Source organism: Ambystoma mexicanum, chromosome 13 (assembly GCF_040938575.1).
Source record: "Ambystoma mexicanum isolate Mex_15411 chromosome 13, UKY_AmexF1_1, whole genome shotgun sequence".
NCBI classification, from domain to species: Eukaryota; Metazoa; Chordata; class Amphibia; order Caudata; family Ambystomatidae; genus Ambystoma; species Ambystoma mexicanum.
In genome coordinates, this window is record NC_090938.1 from 530,135,046 (window position 1) to 530,152,389 (window position 17,344).

The following is a 17,344-nucleotide window of genomic DNA, read 5'->3' on the forward strand; positions in this document are numbered from 1 at the left end:
CCAGAATATAATGGACCTACACAACAAAATTCCATTAATTTACAAATGGTGTAGACCCCTTCCTTTTTCCTCTTGCCTCAGGAAGAGGGAATTTACCTCTTCACACTCCCTTGTGCTGAGTGGAGGGTTGCCAGATAATTTATAATTTATGAATAATTTAAAAGTGTTCTTTTGTAACGTGCTTAATACCAACTAGTGGTTTTTAAGTGAGGGTTCGGGATTTGAACCTGTGTTGCTCTGCGTTGTCTTGCCTCCAAGACAAATGCATAGCCCCTGAGCTATCCTTCCTCCAGATAATGGACCTAATATTTTATTTAAATCTGCAGCACTGCCTTTCATCCACAATCAGAGAAATTCCTGTTTACTCTCTCTTCATCCTTTACCTCATAATATATACTGTGATGTCACCTCATAAGAAACAACTATATATTACCATGTGGCTTTACACACTCCATCTATTCACCACCAAATCACTCCACACATACCCACTCTCCCCTTATTGTCTTCCCCCATAAAGGTGCACTTACATCTATGCATTCTCCTGAGCTCCTCTCATACAGGGTCCCATCAAGGGCATGCACACCCTGGGAGCAGTGCCCTATTCCATAGAGCAGACAGGGCTTCTAGCAACATGGCACCTGTGAACTTCTCTTCAAGTCGTGCATGTGGGGCTGGTAGCTCTAGATGGACGCTGCACCCCAGATGCGGGTCTGGGAAACCACCTCACAGAGAGTCTGGGATCACATCAGGATGGATTTCTGAACTCTGACCTGGTGGGCAGAGGTTCAGAAGGCCATCCTAGTTTCTTGGACCAGAGTAACCTTCTGGACAAGCCAGACCAATCAAGGTACTATTGGCGGCGGCCAAGACTAGGTCTCAGGAGGGGTGAGGGTGACTGAAAGACCTCAATGAGCACACAGAGTAAAGGACACTTACAAACCACTCCCTGTCAGGTATATATATATTACAAATACAAATACATTTATTTCAGGGCCTTTGAGGTTCAACACACAGTAATAATCACAGTAACACTTCTAAGCCAACACAATCCTACTAAAATACATATATACAAGACCAAAGAAGCCCAAAGGGTTAAGGCACAAAATGGGTCCACAACCTAAAAAGGGAAGGAAGCAGGTAGTGCAAATAGTCTTTAGGTAGTTCTGCAACAAACACATTCCTAACTGAAATGCAGTCCAATCCCTGAGATGAGAGGAGCCTAGTGCTCAAATGTACTTGTGATGCTGATGCACACGGTAGTGCAGATAGGCGAAACAGGGTCTTTTGCGGGGGGCTGTAGCAGCTTAGGAAGGTGGGTGAGGTGATGCAGAATAGGTTCCCACTATTGATGGCGGGTCTCCCCTTGAGGGCAGAGAAGGTTCCAAGAGTTGGCAATAGTTCGGTAGTTTGCACTACCAATGGAAAGGAGAGGAGCCCTCAGGGGCCACTCATGTGCAAAAATGGATGGATCCGCTAGAGGCCACTGGTAAGGGTTGCAATTACTCACTGACCCCCAGCGCACTCCGGAACAAACTTTGGCTGTCGAGTCCACTTCGGTTGCAGGTTCAAATGTGGCAGTCTCACAGCTCTGTGGCTTTCAGCAACGAAGTTACAGCATTGATTCTCAAATGGGACAGTGGCGATTTCTCTGCTCCTGGTGGATGGATCGGCCAGTTCCACTGTAGCAGGCTTCAGGGCATAGAGGGGCACAGCTGCAGTGCACTTGCAAAGTTCGTTGCCACGGCTGGGCAACCAGTTAACTGTGTATACTCCGGTTTGGGCGCTCTCTTTTTACTCCAGATCTGGGAGCACCAAGTGTATGAAATTCGGTGTGAGAGTGCCATGAAGTCAGAGCTTGCAAGTTTCAAGGGCCTCCTCAAAACGGCAGTGGTATCAGAGCAAATGTCCTGCGCAATGGTCAGCCCACTGGTTGGCCCAGGGACACTTCTGAGAAGGCTTACTTGCAGGGTTTGATGAAGGTGCCGAGAATAGTTGGTCCCACTATTCTAATGGGTTGAAGCATCTTCGCAGACCTTCTAGGACGACCAGATGCAGAGGGGTCCAGCAGCACAACAGCGGGCTCAGGGTGCCAAACCTTCCAGTGGGTCACCAGCCGTCCCTCGACTCGGCTTCTTAGTTTCAGGATACTTGGATCCTATACTTCATTCAGTGCGAACTCCAGAGATTGACCTGGTATGGGTGTTTGGAGCCTTCTCTTTTCCAAAATCTCCTTTGTGCCAAAATGAAGAGGACCCAATAGGAGATCTGCTCACATTCAGGCATATCATACTTGGACCAGTCATGGACCACAGTGGTCCCAGGCATTAATAGCACACCAGACTCTCTCGCACCCAGGATCTGTTTTGGAACCAGAAAAGTCCAGCCCACATCCTGGAAGCACAAACACAAGACATGCAGAAGCCTGCAAAAGCTTGGCGTTTTGTGGGAGAATGCATGCCCAAATAAGGACTGACCCAGGTCGGCTCCACCTGGGGACCGTGAAGGGGCAAGATAGCCAAAGGACAGGACAAAGAACATCGTGGCATGGACATTTTGGAGCCAGGCCACCTATTTGTGCCAAATGTGGTAACTGCGGTTTACCTGGCAGGAAAGGGTTAAAAATACATCAAAAGATAAGCTACCACCAGCCCTGTCCAAGGCACACCTGCCCCTTTCCTAAAATATCCTTCGAGAGTATGTAGGGCCTTTAGAAATGAAAGGAAGACCCAAGTGCACTATACTGGAAGGTATATTGTGCACTTGCAACATGTTGCAGAAAAGTTGCAACATTGACAAGCACTAAGGAAAACAAAGTCTCCCAGTTCCCCTTAATTAAGTGGGTGAAAAAGGCCAGGGGAGTGCAGCAGAAGGCTGTGCTCCTCTGGCAAAGTCTGACTATGGTGTTTAACATCAGCTAAAAGTTAGGGGGTACACAACTGGAGGGAAAATTACACATAGAATGGTGAGATATTTTCTAACACTCGCCCCTCCTAGACCAAGGACAGGGGGAATTAATCCACCCCTGGATGAGTCTCATGGTCAGTTCGGTTAAACATTCTGGACAACCCATCAGCATTGCTATGATGGACACCTGGCCTATGCCCAATAGTGAAGACCAAGCCTTGAAGGCTTATGGACTACCTAAGCAACTTTGGATTTTCTCCGTTCATGTTCATTAGCCACTTTAAGGGCTTATGGTCAGTTTGCACAGTGAAGTGGGTCCCAAAGAGGTAGGGGCTCAGCTTCCTTAGGGCCCACACAACAGAGAAACATTATTTCTCTACTGTAGACCATCTGAGCTCTCTGTCCTTAAGCTGGAGACAAATGAATCCAGTAGAGTGTTCCTTACCCTTCTCATCTACTTGTGATAGTACAGCTCCTATCCCAGTGTCAGAGGCATCTGTCTGCAGAATAAAAGGTATTTGGTAATCAGTGCCTCTGAGAACAGGGGCCTGGCACTAGGAGTCTTTTAATCCATTGAAGGCCTTCCCACACTCTTCAGACCAAGTTACCTTCTTGGGTTTCTTAGGAGTTATGGAGTTTCTTAGGAGTTATGAGAGCAGTCGGAAGGGCAGCTATGGTGCCATAGTCTTCCATGAAATTCCTGTAGTACACAGTGAGTCCTAAAAAGGTTCTCACTTGGGTTTGAGTAGTGGGGGTAGGCCAGTATTGTACTGCTTGTACTTTACTCGGTAGAGGCTGTATCCTCCCTCCATCCACTTCATGTACAAGGGAGAACACTGAAACGTGTCCATTCTGGCACTTACTGGCCTTTATGGTCAAGTGGGCCTTGTGAAGAGCCTGCAACACAATCCTAAGGTGTTTCACATGATCTCCCCACCCATTAAGAACATGATTCACAAGCCTTTGGAAAGTGGCAGGGGCATTCTTCAACCCAAAATGTATTACCTGGAACTGGTAAAGACCCTCTGGCATTGAGAAAGCTGTCTTCTCCTTGGCATGTTCTGATGTCCTATGATTAAAGACGAGCCTATACATCCCCTTGCACAGAAAAGGGAGGCCATAGACACGACCTACAATTGCATTAGCTATACTAACACAGTGTACGGTCTAGAAATAGCTCTGTTAAACCCTCGCTCGCTTATTAAGCATGCCACTGAGGTAGCTGCAATTTAAAGTAGAGGAAAAAAGCATCATCTGTGCCATCACAGAGTCCTGGGGACATGAGGCAGTGGGGCCCTCGCTAGATCTGGCAGTTCCTAATGGGTATGCAATGGTCAGGTATGATAGATCAAAGGGCAGGGGTGGTGGGCGGCCCTTATTTATAAATCCTGCTTGTCTATCTGGAAGTTAAACATCATCCCATTGATAACATCGAAATTATATGTAAAAAAAACTCTCCAGGGTAATATTTCATATACCCTATAGCCGTTTCAGAGTAGTATTCACTCTACCTTGCAGTAGTTCACATTATTGTTTGAATTGTTTTTTGTTCTTCAGTTTTATGTTTTTTTCTAGTTTTTTCAAGTATGTGTGTTACTTTGATTATATGTATTTCATAGAACATTGATTTTAGGTTTTTATGTGTTGAAAGAAAAAATGTACCACTCACTTTTGTATTAAAATAATATTTATACTCTAGGACACTCTCTGTGACCTCTGTGCAAACAATAACTTGCTAAAGAATAAGCATAAATGGTGACAACACATTGCGTTGTCAGTAGCGGGGATTCTCCTTTCTTTGTTTAATATTGTCTATTGCCCCCATTTCACGCATACCCACATGGGTAGCCATATGTTTTGTAACATTGAAATAATATGTGCCAAAATAGGTTTCAATGCAGAGGTAACTGTTGATCCTTTGCTTTTATACAGCCCTCCGATGGTCATGGATGACTTTTCTCAAATTTTCCTCTGTTTAAACCCAAAACAACATTTGTTTTGCTGGGTGATTTTTAACTTATGGCTAGGACAGGAGGCTGACAGTAGAGCTTTGGAATTGGAGGGCTCTTTGTCCAACTTAGGATATACCCAAAACATTACTGTACCAACACACATCAAAGGGCATACCGTAGACTGGGTTGCCACTCTAAATGTCCCAGTAAAAGATGAATCTGTACTCCTATGCCCATGGTCGGACCATTTCTTTGTCCTCTTTACTTTGACTTCAACTTTTCCCATAAAAATTAAAGGATGGAACAAGCAAACTATTCAGTACAGGTACACTAGGAACCTTACCAGGGAAAGCACAGCCCCTCTGCTGTGCTCTACCATTGAGACAATCAATTACATAGTGTCTGCTGAGGAGTTATCCAATGTACTGGCCACCTCCTTTGATAAGGTCACTAATCTCCTAGCTCCCATCAAATTGAAATATAAAAAAATAGCACCTAGAAATTCAAGGTTCACTGAAGAATTTAGGGAACTTAAATCGCATATGTTAAAATGCTTTTTGGTTTGGAAGAAGAATTCAACTTTGCCCTCTTGTCTAGCTATTTACAAAATAGCCGCAAAAGATTATAAGCAAGCTATTATTAATGCTAAAAACTGTTTTAATGATAGAATCAGCAATGCCCAATATGAAACTAAGGAGCTTTTTAAAATTTTAAAAGAACAATCTACCCCTTGTATGCAGGAGGAATCTACTATTACCAAGGATACAGCTTGGTGCACATCAATTCAGGAAGCATTGCAGGGGAAGCTTGACAAAATTAGATCGGACATTGTTAGTAAAAAGGCTTTGTATTCCGGTACTCTCGGAGTAACTAATCAAGCTCATCTGTCATTGGACCCTCACGTCCCGGAGTTCTGCTTTACTCCCATTACAGTGGAGGAATTAGCACCTATTATAAAACAACTTAAGTCTACATCGTGTAAAGGCGAACAATGCTCTGCTGTAATTATTATATTCTGTTCGGCTATACTAATCGAAGCAATCTGTAAGTTCATCAACACCTCCTTTTTTGCCAATGGAGTTAAAAAAAGCATGGATAACGCCCATTATCAAAAAACCAAGCCTACCTGAGGATAAGCCACTGAATTTTAGACCCATCACGAACACCCCTTTTTTATTGAAGATTCTTGATCAAGTAGGCTATGTCCAGTTAACTGGCCATTTGAACTCTTAACCTATTCTTCATTCACATCAATCCGGCTTCAGACAGGGTGTCAAAACTACCCAAATCCTTCCTCCCTTCCTCCTCACCTTTGCCTTCGTGGGCGTCTTCCTGTAGAGTAGCCCTTCTTCTCCTGCGTGTTTCCTTAGGCTCTTTAGTCTTCTTTTTCTCGTGTAAATAAGGTCGGTCTCCACTGGAAGCCACGCTGTTGGGGAGAGAATCCCCCAGAGAGCGAGGCTCCGCAGGGAGACCGTCCTCCAACAGGGAAAAAAGCCTCCCGGCAAAAACCCTGTGCTGAATTGCTGGATTTCTGGATTGCCGGCTTGCTGGTTTGCGGGATTGCTGGATTGCGGGATTTGGAAGGAGACCTACTTCCCTCTTTGTGTAGTGCCTGGGTTCCGGACGAGAAGCCTCGAGGAATCAGACGCACTCCTTTGCCGACAACGAGGTAGCAGCCGGGGGATATAACCAACGGAATAGTCAGGGGAGGCAAGAAGGTAAGAAGCGAGGAAGCTGGAGCTGAAGAGGAAGTTCCGATACACGGGGTGTACGGACGAAGGAGAGCGGAACAGGAGAAAAACAGGTAAGAACAAGGTAGTTGAAAGTAATGAAGACAGAGCAGCAACCGAAGGGACGGTCGCGGGAGAGAAAGTCAGAAGCAAATAACGCGGAGCGTTAGCTCACAGAATGAAAATACACTAGCGTTGGCAGCACGGAGAAAGAACCGAAGGTGCAACGCGAAGAACGCCAGCACCGTCTCCAGTATAGGGAGTGGGCGGCCATCTTGAAAAGCACTAGACCGCGCACTGCGGAACGTTGCAAGAACGTAACGACCCATTCAATGGCGTCTCCATGAATGCCACAATTTCCATTGGGGAAGCATGACAGTATGCCTCCTTCTCACCGGGGGGCCTCCCGGTTTCCCTGGGTGGAGACGATGAAACTTCCGAACTAGCATGGGAGCATGTATATGATGGTGGGGTTCCCAAGTGCGTTCTTCAATAGAGTAACCCTTCCAATGGACCAAGTATTGGAGCTCTCCCTTGAAGTAACGGGAATCCACTAGATAAGAGACCTCATACTCCTCAGGTTCACTGGGCTTGTTATATGTGAGTCGGGTGGTTCTTCTTCGGTAAGGATCTGGACGGTATTCCTTGAGCAATGAGGAATGGAACACCGGATGAACTCGACGTAGTTGAGTGGGAAGTTCTAACTGGAAAGCCACTGGGTTGATCCTTTTCTTGATCTTGTAGGGTCCGATATATTTTGGCGCGAATTTCCCAGAGTGAACCCACCGGGGTAGAAACTTTGTAGCCAACCATACCTTGGACCCTTCTCTCCAGGGTGGATTAGGAAGTCTTTTCTTGTCAGCCCATCTCTTGTACTCCTTGCGGCTAGCCGATAATGTATTACCGGCGAGCTGATGGGTTTCCTTAAGTGATTGAACTAAAAATTCAATAGAGGGCAATCTTGAAGGTTCAGGTAGTCCTACCGACATATGGCGAGGGTGATATCCATATGTACAAAAAAAACGGACTCATTCTGATGGCCGTGTGGCGGGTATTATTGTATGCAAATTCTGCAGATGGGAGATAGAGATTCCAATCTTCCTGTCGCTGGCTACAGAAACAACGTAGGTACTGTTCCATAGTTTGATTCAATCGCTCAGTCTGTCCATTGCTCTGGGGGTGAAAGCCGGATGAAAGGGCCCTCTGAATACCCAACTGTTTACATAACGAGGTCCAGAAAAGCGAGGTAAACTGGGAGCCCCTGTCGGACACCACTGTCTGAGGAAGGCCATGAAGTTTTACAATGTCTCTAAAAAAGACTCTGGCTGTTTCCGGAGCCGAAGGTATTCCTTTTAAGGATGTGAAATGAGCCAATTTGCTGAGAGAATCCACCGTAACCATGATGGCAGTCTTCCCTTGGGAGGACGGAAGATCGACCACAAAATCGATCGAAATATGAGTCCACGGTTGAGATGGTATTGGTTCTTGTTGAAGTAGACCAAGCGGGCGAGACGTTTGGTGTTTACTGATGGCGCAAATAGGGCAAGTAGCGACATACGTCTTGACATCGCTATTGCAATTGGGCCACCAGAAATATCGCGAAACCAGATCCTGGGTAGCTTTCTGGCCCTTGTGTCCTGCCAATGGAGTGTCATGACACCAGGACAAAACTAGAGTCTGCAGTTCCTTGTCGGGAAGATATAAGGCTTGTTTTCTGAAGTATAATCCAGATCTTTCTTGTAACTGCGCTCCTAATGCCTGGGAAGGTTTATTGTGGGTGAGACTGTCTCTGGTAGCATTGAGAAAGGTATTGGCAATGATCCGAAAAGAATTGTTCGACAGTATTCTTTCAGATCTCCTCGTTGATTCAACCTCCATACCTTGGCTTCGGGATAAAGCATCAGCCAGAACGTTTTCTTTTCCCGGGATGTAAGAAATAGTGAAATCGAATTGGGAGAAAAAATATGCCCATCTGGCATGCCTAGCATTTCTGCATTCCATTTGTTGGAGTATCTTCAGGTTTCTGTGGTCTGTACGAACAGTAAATTGATGAACAGCTCCTTGTAACAGGTGCCGCCACTCTTCACAGGCTAATTTGATAGCCAACAGTTCCCGTTCTATCACTGAGTAGTTCCGTTCACTGGGGGTAAGAGTGCGTGATAGATAAGCCACTGGATGTTCTTTGTCGTCTGTATGCCTTTGTAGCAGTACTGCACCTATCGCTCCGTCAGAAGCGTCAGCCTCTATTATGAAAGGATGTGCTTGGTTCGGTTGTATTAATATGGGAGCAGACGTAAAGGCTTGCTTCAATGACAAGAATGCCTGATCAGCTCCGGGAGACCAGTTGAATGCCACTCCCTTCTTCAGTAGGGCTGTGATAGGAAGTACCATGTTGGAAAATCTCGAAATGAATTGCCTGTAAAAGTTGGCTAACCCCAAGAACCGCTGAATGTCCTTGACGTTCTTGGGTGTAGGCCATTGTAAGATGGCTTTTATCTTCCCGGGATCCATACGTATTCCTTCCTTAGTCAAGATAAAGCCAAGATAGGACACTGAAGAGGAGTCAAAAATACACTTCTCTGGTTTCACAAATAATTGGTTCTGCAGGAGTCTTTGAAGCACCTCCCTTACATGATGGTGATGTTCTTTGGGCGAGTTCGAATACACCAATATGTCATCCAAGTATACCACTACAGTGGAGAAGAGAAGATCCGAAAATAACTTGTCAATAAAACGCTGAAAAATGGCAGGAGCGTTTACTAACCCAAAAGGCATTACCTTATACTCAAAATGACCTAAGGGTGTCCGAAAAGCGGTCTTCCACTCGTCACCAGCCCGGATCCTGAGTAAATGGTACGCTCCCCTCAGGTCCAGCTTTGTAAAAATGGTGGCTCCTTGTACTGCCTGTAAGACCTCCTTAATAAGAGGCATCGGATACCGGTCTTTGATTGTTACGTGGTTAAGACCACGATAGTCAATGCACGGTCTAAGTTCGGAGGTTCCTTTTTTGGAGATGAAAAACAATGAAGCTCCAGCTGGGGATTTCGATTCCTGAATGAGTCCATTATGAAGGTTACTGTCTAAGTATTCTTTGAGAGCCTGACGTTCCGGCAAAGATAGAGGAAACATCCGCCCAAAAGGGATTTGTGCTCCTGGTACAGTCTCAATGGCACAATCTCCATTTCTGTGAGGAGGAAGGAGATGTGGCTGATGATCTAGAAACACTTCCCTGAACTCCAAGTAATGAGACGGAATCGGGTGAATAGAGGCTGCTGACAAGGACTGTGCAGAATCTAATCGAGGCGGAGAAATAAGTCCTTGAAAACAGCTCTCGGCACAGAAAGAGGACTTGAAATGAATGGTATTGGCTGTCCAGTTGATGGTAGGATTATGGCGGCGTAACCAAGGGATCCCCAGAATGATGGGGAAATGAGCTGCACGAATGAGGTCAAACACCATCATCTCCTGGTGTTGAAATATCTTGATGCTGACTGGCTCTGTTTCAAACTGGATGGGCCCGGAGGATAAGGGAAGGCCATCTACACCTTCCACGGGTACTGGCTGTAATTTTTTGCGAAGGGGTAGCCCGTTCTTCTCTGCCCATTGTATATCAACAAAATTTCCAGCGGCACCGCAATCCAACATTGCAATTACTTCCCATGGTTCTGAATGTCTGCTTGTGAGTTGAACGGGAAAAACCATCAGACGAGTATCGTCATTGGAAGGCGCCGGTAAGTGATTTACGCAGGGAGTCGATCTTCTTTCCCCGGACCTTCCCCTGTTCAGGTTCGGGGGGGAGCGTTTCCCTGTCGTCGAGGAGGTACTTCTGGACAGTTGCGTAAGAGATGTCTTTGAGAACCGCAATACATACAGAGACCTAGGTCTCTTCTCCTCCTTCTTTCATCCGAGGTTAACGGACCTCGTGTGGTCCCTATTTGCATAGGTTCCTCTCCCTGAGGGGAACCTGCATGTCTATCCTGGGAAGGTGGATGGAATATAGGCATCCGTGTTGCTGGATTTCTTCTGCGTTCTTGCCTCCTTTCGCCTATCCGGAATTCGATTTGGAGAGCCAGAGTCACTAGATCCTGAAAAGAAGGTGGTCTTCCGGTTCTGGCTATTTCGTCCTTGATCTCGTCATTTAAACCTCGGCGAAACAAGGTTTGTTTGGCAGAATCAGGCCAATCAGAGTTTACGGCGAGTCTCGTGAAGGACGAGACGTATGTTTGCACATCCAGACTACCCTGTTTGAGATCCATTATTTGTTCATAGGATGAGAACTGAACCTCAGGTCGTTCAAATCGTGTCTTGAACAATTGTGTAAATGCTGCGTAGTCATTAATAGCAGGGTCAGACTGGGTTATAAGAGGGGTTGCCCAAGCTAAGGCATTCCCAGCTAGATTTGAAACAAGAAATCCCACTTTTGCTCTGTCGGAGTCAAAAGCTCTTGGGCGGAAGGCAAAATAGATCATGCAAGAGTCTAGAAATTCCCTTAGGGATCTTGGATTTCCATCGTAATTACCAAAAGGTAGAGGGAGAGGAGGCAGATCTCTCCTATGATCATCACGAGTATTAACTTGCTGACGTAAGATCTGGTTTTCGTTCTTAAGTGTCTGTACTTCTGCAGTCAAACTTTGTATAGCCCCTACTAGCTCTTGATATTGTTCAAGCGAAGCCATTGATACTTCCAGGCGTTGCACGCTGTCAAAACTACCCAAATCCTTCCTCCCTTCCTCCTCACCTTTGCCTTCGTGGGCGTCTTCCTGTAGAGTAGCCCTTCTTCTCCTGCGTGTTTCCTTAGGCTCTTTAGTCTTCTTTTTCTCGTGTAAATAAGGTCGGTCTCCACTGGAAGCCACGCTGTTGGGGAGAGAATCCCCCAGAGAGCGAGGCTCCGCAGGGAGACCGTCCTCCAACAGGGAAAAAAGCCTCCCGGCAAAAACCCTGTGCTGAATTGCTGGATTTCTGGATTGCCGGCTTGCTGGTTTGCGGGATTGCTGGATTGCGGGATTTGGAAGGAGACCTACTTCCCTCTTTGTGTAGTGCCTGGGTTCCGGACGAGAAGCCTCGAGGAATCAGACGCACTCCTTTGCCGACAACGAGGTAGCAGCCGGGGGATATAACCAACGGAATAGTCAGGGGAGGCAAGAAGGTAAGAAGCGAGGAAGCTGGAGCTGAAGAGGAAGTTCCGATACACGGGGTGTACGGACGAAGGAGAGCGGAACAGGAGAAAAACAGGTAAGAACAAGGTAGTTGAAAGTAATGAAGACAGAGCAGCAACCGAAGGGACGGTCGCGGGAGAGAAAGTCAGAAGCAAATAACGCGGAGCGTTAGCTCACAGAATGAAAATACACTAGCGTTGGCAGCACGGAGAAAGAACCGAAGGTGCAACGCGAAGAACGCCAGCACCGTCTCCAGTATAAGGAGTGGGCGGCCATCTTGAAAAGCACTAGACCGCGCACTGCGGAACGTTGCAAGAACGTAACGACCCATTCAATGGCGTCTCCATGAATGCCACAATTTCCATTGGGGAAGCATGACACAGGGGTACGGTACCGAGTCAACCCTACTAGAACTGAAGTCGATATTAGTAGATAGTATGGATAGAGGCTTGCCATCTCTTCTCATGTTATTAGACCTATCAGCCGCCTTCGACCTGGTGGATTATACCATCCTGATCCCCAGGTTGAAGGAGGTGGCACATTTTTCCAACGGGACAGCCATTTGGCTCTCATCATTTCTTAGTGTTAGGGAATGTAAGGTCTTCTCGGGAGAGGCAGAACCTCCCCCGATAATTTTAAAATTTGGGGTGCCACAGGTGGCTTGTCTTTCTCCATGTATATACAATATGTTTACTGTTCCTGTTTATAAATATCTCGATTCCAATAGTATTGAATTCACTAATTATGCCGTTGATGCACAGTGTCTGATACCACTATCTGGCAATTAAGAGAAGGATGAATGTTACCTTAATAAGGTATGCTCCATTGTAGAAAATTGGATGATCCAGAATAAGCTTCCTCTTAACAAGGATAAGACAGAGCTTATGGTTGTGGGCTCTCAAAGTCTGCTAAAAAAATTAGGTGTAGACTATGAGAGCTTCAGCCTCAAGGGAACAAAAATCCTCACACAAAAAAGGTTAAAACTCTGGGTGTAGTGTCGGATCAGCACCTCAATATGAAAGAGCACATTAGCTCCACCGTGTCATCGTCTGCACATTACATCAAACTCCTGGCACACTTGCACCCGTTCATTAGCCAACAGAACACAGAGACCATTGCCAGAGCAATAGTGGGCGCAATAATAGATTATTGCAGTAGCCTATTGATTGGTATTAATCTTTTGCAAGAGATTGCAAAAGATTACAGGTTGTGCAGAATAGCGCAGTAAGACCGGTAACCGGCATTGCGTGTAGAGACCATATCACAGAAGCTCGCTGTAACCTTCACTGGCTTCCCGTGGACTGCAAACTTGTATATCGCCTCGCCCACATTGTATGGAAATGTCGGCAGGGCAGGATGCCGGAGTATCTTCAGGCTCTGATTAGTGATAAGGTGCAATTCAGGTGTCTAAGATCTAATAACACCAATTTGCTACATACCCCGAACTCCAATACTGTCAGGGTGAGCAAAACAGCTTTTATGCATGCTGCTCCTAGAATCTGGAATGGACTCCTTCCTGAGCTTAGGGAATTGAAATCTATTGATGTTTTTAAAAGTAAACTCAAGACGTGGCTTTTGTTTTATGAGGGTTTTTAATCTGCACCTGTAATTTTCAATATCAGCTTTAATTTCCAGTTTATTGTTTCATGTTTTGTATGTCATATTGGTGCCCTCAAGCCTCAGGGACCATGGATAGCACAGTATAAATTATTAAAGTAAAGCAAAGAGATATCAGCAGAGAAAGATAAAGAAGGCAGAGAAGGACACCGTGCATAGTCTTTTTAGTCCTCCAGTAAATGTGTTTCGTACAAGAAAACAAAGTTAGCTTTTTTCTTTGCTAAGTGTGGTGGTACCTTTGCATGCTTTGGGATGAAGCTTAAGCCTTTAGCTTCCATGAAACAACTGTAGAGAAGGAGCCACGTACCTCTACCAGATGTCCCGCTCCCATTCTGCCTATATGTTGGCAGCCGGAAATTGTGACATGCACAAATCCGATAATGGCACATATGCCGCAAAGAGTCCTTGAAACATGGTATCGATTGAGAAAACCCTATAAGTATTACCGAAGATTTGACGGTCTTCTGAAGGAAGTTCCGGAAGAAGGGTGTAAGTGAAGGAAAGAGTATACTGGTGACGTCACATGAAGCAGAAATGACGCACCCAGAAGAGATGCCAATGAAGAAAGTATATAGACATTATAGAATCTGATGGCGAAGTAGCAAATTAAGCAACAATTCGGGAGCAAAATGAAGATTGCACATGCAGAAAAACACTGAAGAAAATGCAAAGCCATTTTACAAATGTACAGACGCAGTAACACAAGTAGACAAAGTAATCATGAGGCAGGCTACGTAGTGAGAAGACTGCAGGCAGAGCTGCCAATATATAAATAGCAATGTATAGAATCTGGATGTTCACCACGCATTTTAGCAAACTTGGACCCCGTGAATGAAAGGGCTGGAAGTGTGGCGCAGCAGAATATAACAGCTAACGGCAAAGGAAGATTCGAGAAGGCTTGCCTGGCCCAGTGTCAAGAGTCAGGGCCACCAAAGAGCCTGGTTATCTACTCGAGAAGATACAATTAACATGAGAGGCAATCTGAGCTCCTGTTTGAGATGTAATGGAAAAACACTAGAAGTGCCAGGTTTTCATTTAATAGTATTAAATACAATGAAGGAGCTCAAAATGTGGTCTCTAGTCACATGGACAGATGAAAATAGACCAGAATATAAGGCTATGCCTTCACTCCCTTTTATTCTTAGGCACAGTGAGCCTTCGCAAGGCCGAGTTCAAATGCATTAATTGAAAGGCAGACCGCAATAGTGATGATGGATGTTGGGCTAATTGGATGGGGAAGCATGGCCAGGCCAACCCCCCAGCACCTGGGGTACCAGCTTGCATGTTACTAGCGAGTGGAATATTCCAGAAGGGTACAAGCTTGCCAACCAATTGTAGAGGGCCACATAGCAAGGAGCCCTGTAGTTTGAGAAGTCAATAGAAGATTGTGTATTTTCATGACACAGAAGATGACTTGCACTTGGGATGGGCTTAGTTCGCCACCTGACCTTAGAGACCCAATCACGATCCTCGCCCTTATAGAAAGTAAACTTTGATGTTCCCTTTAAGCCTATCACATCCCCTAATAGGTTTTCTTATTTTGCCACATAGTATGACGTCACTTACAATGAATTATTAGTATAAAGTTATCTTTTTTCATGTAAATCTTGGAGAGACTTGAGCGAACGTCTGTTGATGTCCATTGTACTCCCTGTTTTAGATAATGTTAATAAAACAGCTGTGATTTTGTCAAACGTCCTGAGTCTGATTATTGATGAATGAGTAAGATCTGCATCCCATCCATGCAGATCTAACTCATCGCATGGATGGGATGCAGATACTGTTACCTCGTTTTAAAGGGCCTAGGGGTTCATGAAGCAGGAGAGGATGGTTAAAGACCCATCGATCCAGTAGACTTTTAGAATTTCACAAAATCCCTCTTGGTTTCCACAGGCGCTGAGCAGACCAAAGGCAGTGGTGGCTGGTTGGAGGAGGAGAAGATCCGGGGGGTCAGGATCTGAAAAGGCGAATGGTGAGTAGATTGATGGGGCTGGCAAAATAAGGGAATGTGGATTGTGGCAAAAGTATAAGGTAACAGGGGATTGGTTAATATATGATAAGAAGCGTCAGAGATATATGACGAGGAGCATCAGGAAAAGCCCAGAATCCTAAATTCAAGGAGCTTTTAGAAGGAGTCATTTAAAAACCCAAGGGGTATTTAGGCGGCGCATAGACAGATCTAAAAGAGAAAATGATTCAAACTCCAGTTGGAGTACTTTAGGGGCTGAGAGAAAAGGAGTGTCATGACAAGATATGTGTGAAGTTGACTAGCCTGTTTTGTTTGTGTATTTTGAAGTTTGTAAGAAAGATGTTGAGGAATGAAAAAATAAAATTGTGAGGTTAAAGAGGAAAAAGTTGTTATCTATTTTTTTAGTCATTGGCCCTCATTCCGAGGTTGGTGCTACTCATGGCGCTACTAGCGCTACTAGCGCCATGACTAACACCAACACCGGTACCGCCACCAACGTGGTGGTATGGGGACTTACTGGTCCATTCCGCCCTTTGTGGGACCGGTAAATCCCAATTTGAAATGCCATTCCCCATTCCCATTTGAGCCCCCATAAGGCTCAATGGGAAGGGGGAAGGCGGCAATAACGGTACCGCAAATTGCGGTACCGTCATTGACCCCGGTATCCGTTTGCGGGTCCCGAACTTAATGCCTGGTAAAACCAGGCGTTAAGAGAGGGACCCGCAATGGGACCTCATAGTAGGGCGCAAAGGGATTACCGGCACCGGTTTCATTACCGGTGCCTAGTATCCCCAATGAGGGCCATTGTCAGCGCTGACTGAACAGGTAGATTGGAGTCAACTGAGAAAACAGAGGCTTTGAGCGGCGAGAGTGGTGCACACTCATATTTGTTATTTTTCTGAAACATATTTTGTGTAAATCAACAGTAAGTATTGACAGTCAATAAGACTTGTCGCAAAAGGGGATGTTACTGCACTGATGCATCTTTGCAAGCAACTGCCGAAACACGCACCTAAACTCAAACAGTATAGTGCGGAATGGGTTAAGGGTACAGCAGATAAATTGTTCATGCCATGGCTGTCAAAAGTGGATTTGCAACACATGACCACATACTTGCACGCTGTTTACACAGGAAAGAATTTGGAGAAAAGGCTAGCTAGTTTGGAGCTCTGGAAAATATACCAGGAGGAACGGTAAGATCCGCTGCCTGAGGACTGGATGCTTAATCAGTGTAGGGAGGAAGATGCTGCGCCTTCTGCTCCACTTATCACACCCAAAGTAAATGGCGATAGTGCAAAAGATGAAGGATTGTATCCATTAAGAGAAGTAAAGTCGGCTACAGGATATAGTAATCAGATACACGAACCGCCAGCATATAGCAGTGATGATAGTTCAGAAAAGAGTAAAGGAAAAAAGGAGACCTTTAAGGTCTTACAAGACAAAGAAGAGAAAAGTGAACGACCAAATGTGAACCTCGATATAGAAAGAGATTAAGATATGGAAAAGAGAAAAAGATAGAGCTGATGAGGTTATGCTTGTACAGCACAAATGTATGGGCGGACAGATATTGCTCAAACTCGATGGGAAGAGTATCACGGAAGAATGGCAAGGGGAAGATCAAGACAAACAGAATAGAGAAGACAGGGAACGAGAAAAACAATTGAAAGAGGATGAGCATAAAAGGAAGAGTAGACAAAGACGAGAGCAGATGCATCAGGAGGAGCATCTAGGAATGGAAAAAAGGGCAGAGGAGCAAAGGAAGTATGACAACAGGCAGAGGGCAATCAAAGAACATGACAGACTAGAAAAGGAGAGAGAATATAGGAAGAGGCTCGGAGATTACGGGATAAAAGAATGCAAAGACGAAGGGAAGAGGAAGTGCGTAGAGCAAACGAAAGAAGGGAAGAGAAAAGACAAGAAGAGGAAAGGGTTAGATGGGAAGCGAAGAAACAAAGGGAATTAGATGAAGAAATGGAGCAAAAAATGAGACAGACGGCACGCGATATTGATTGCATT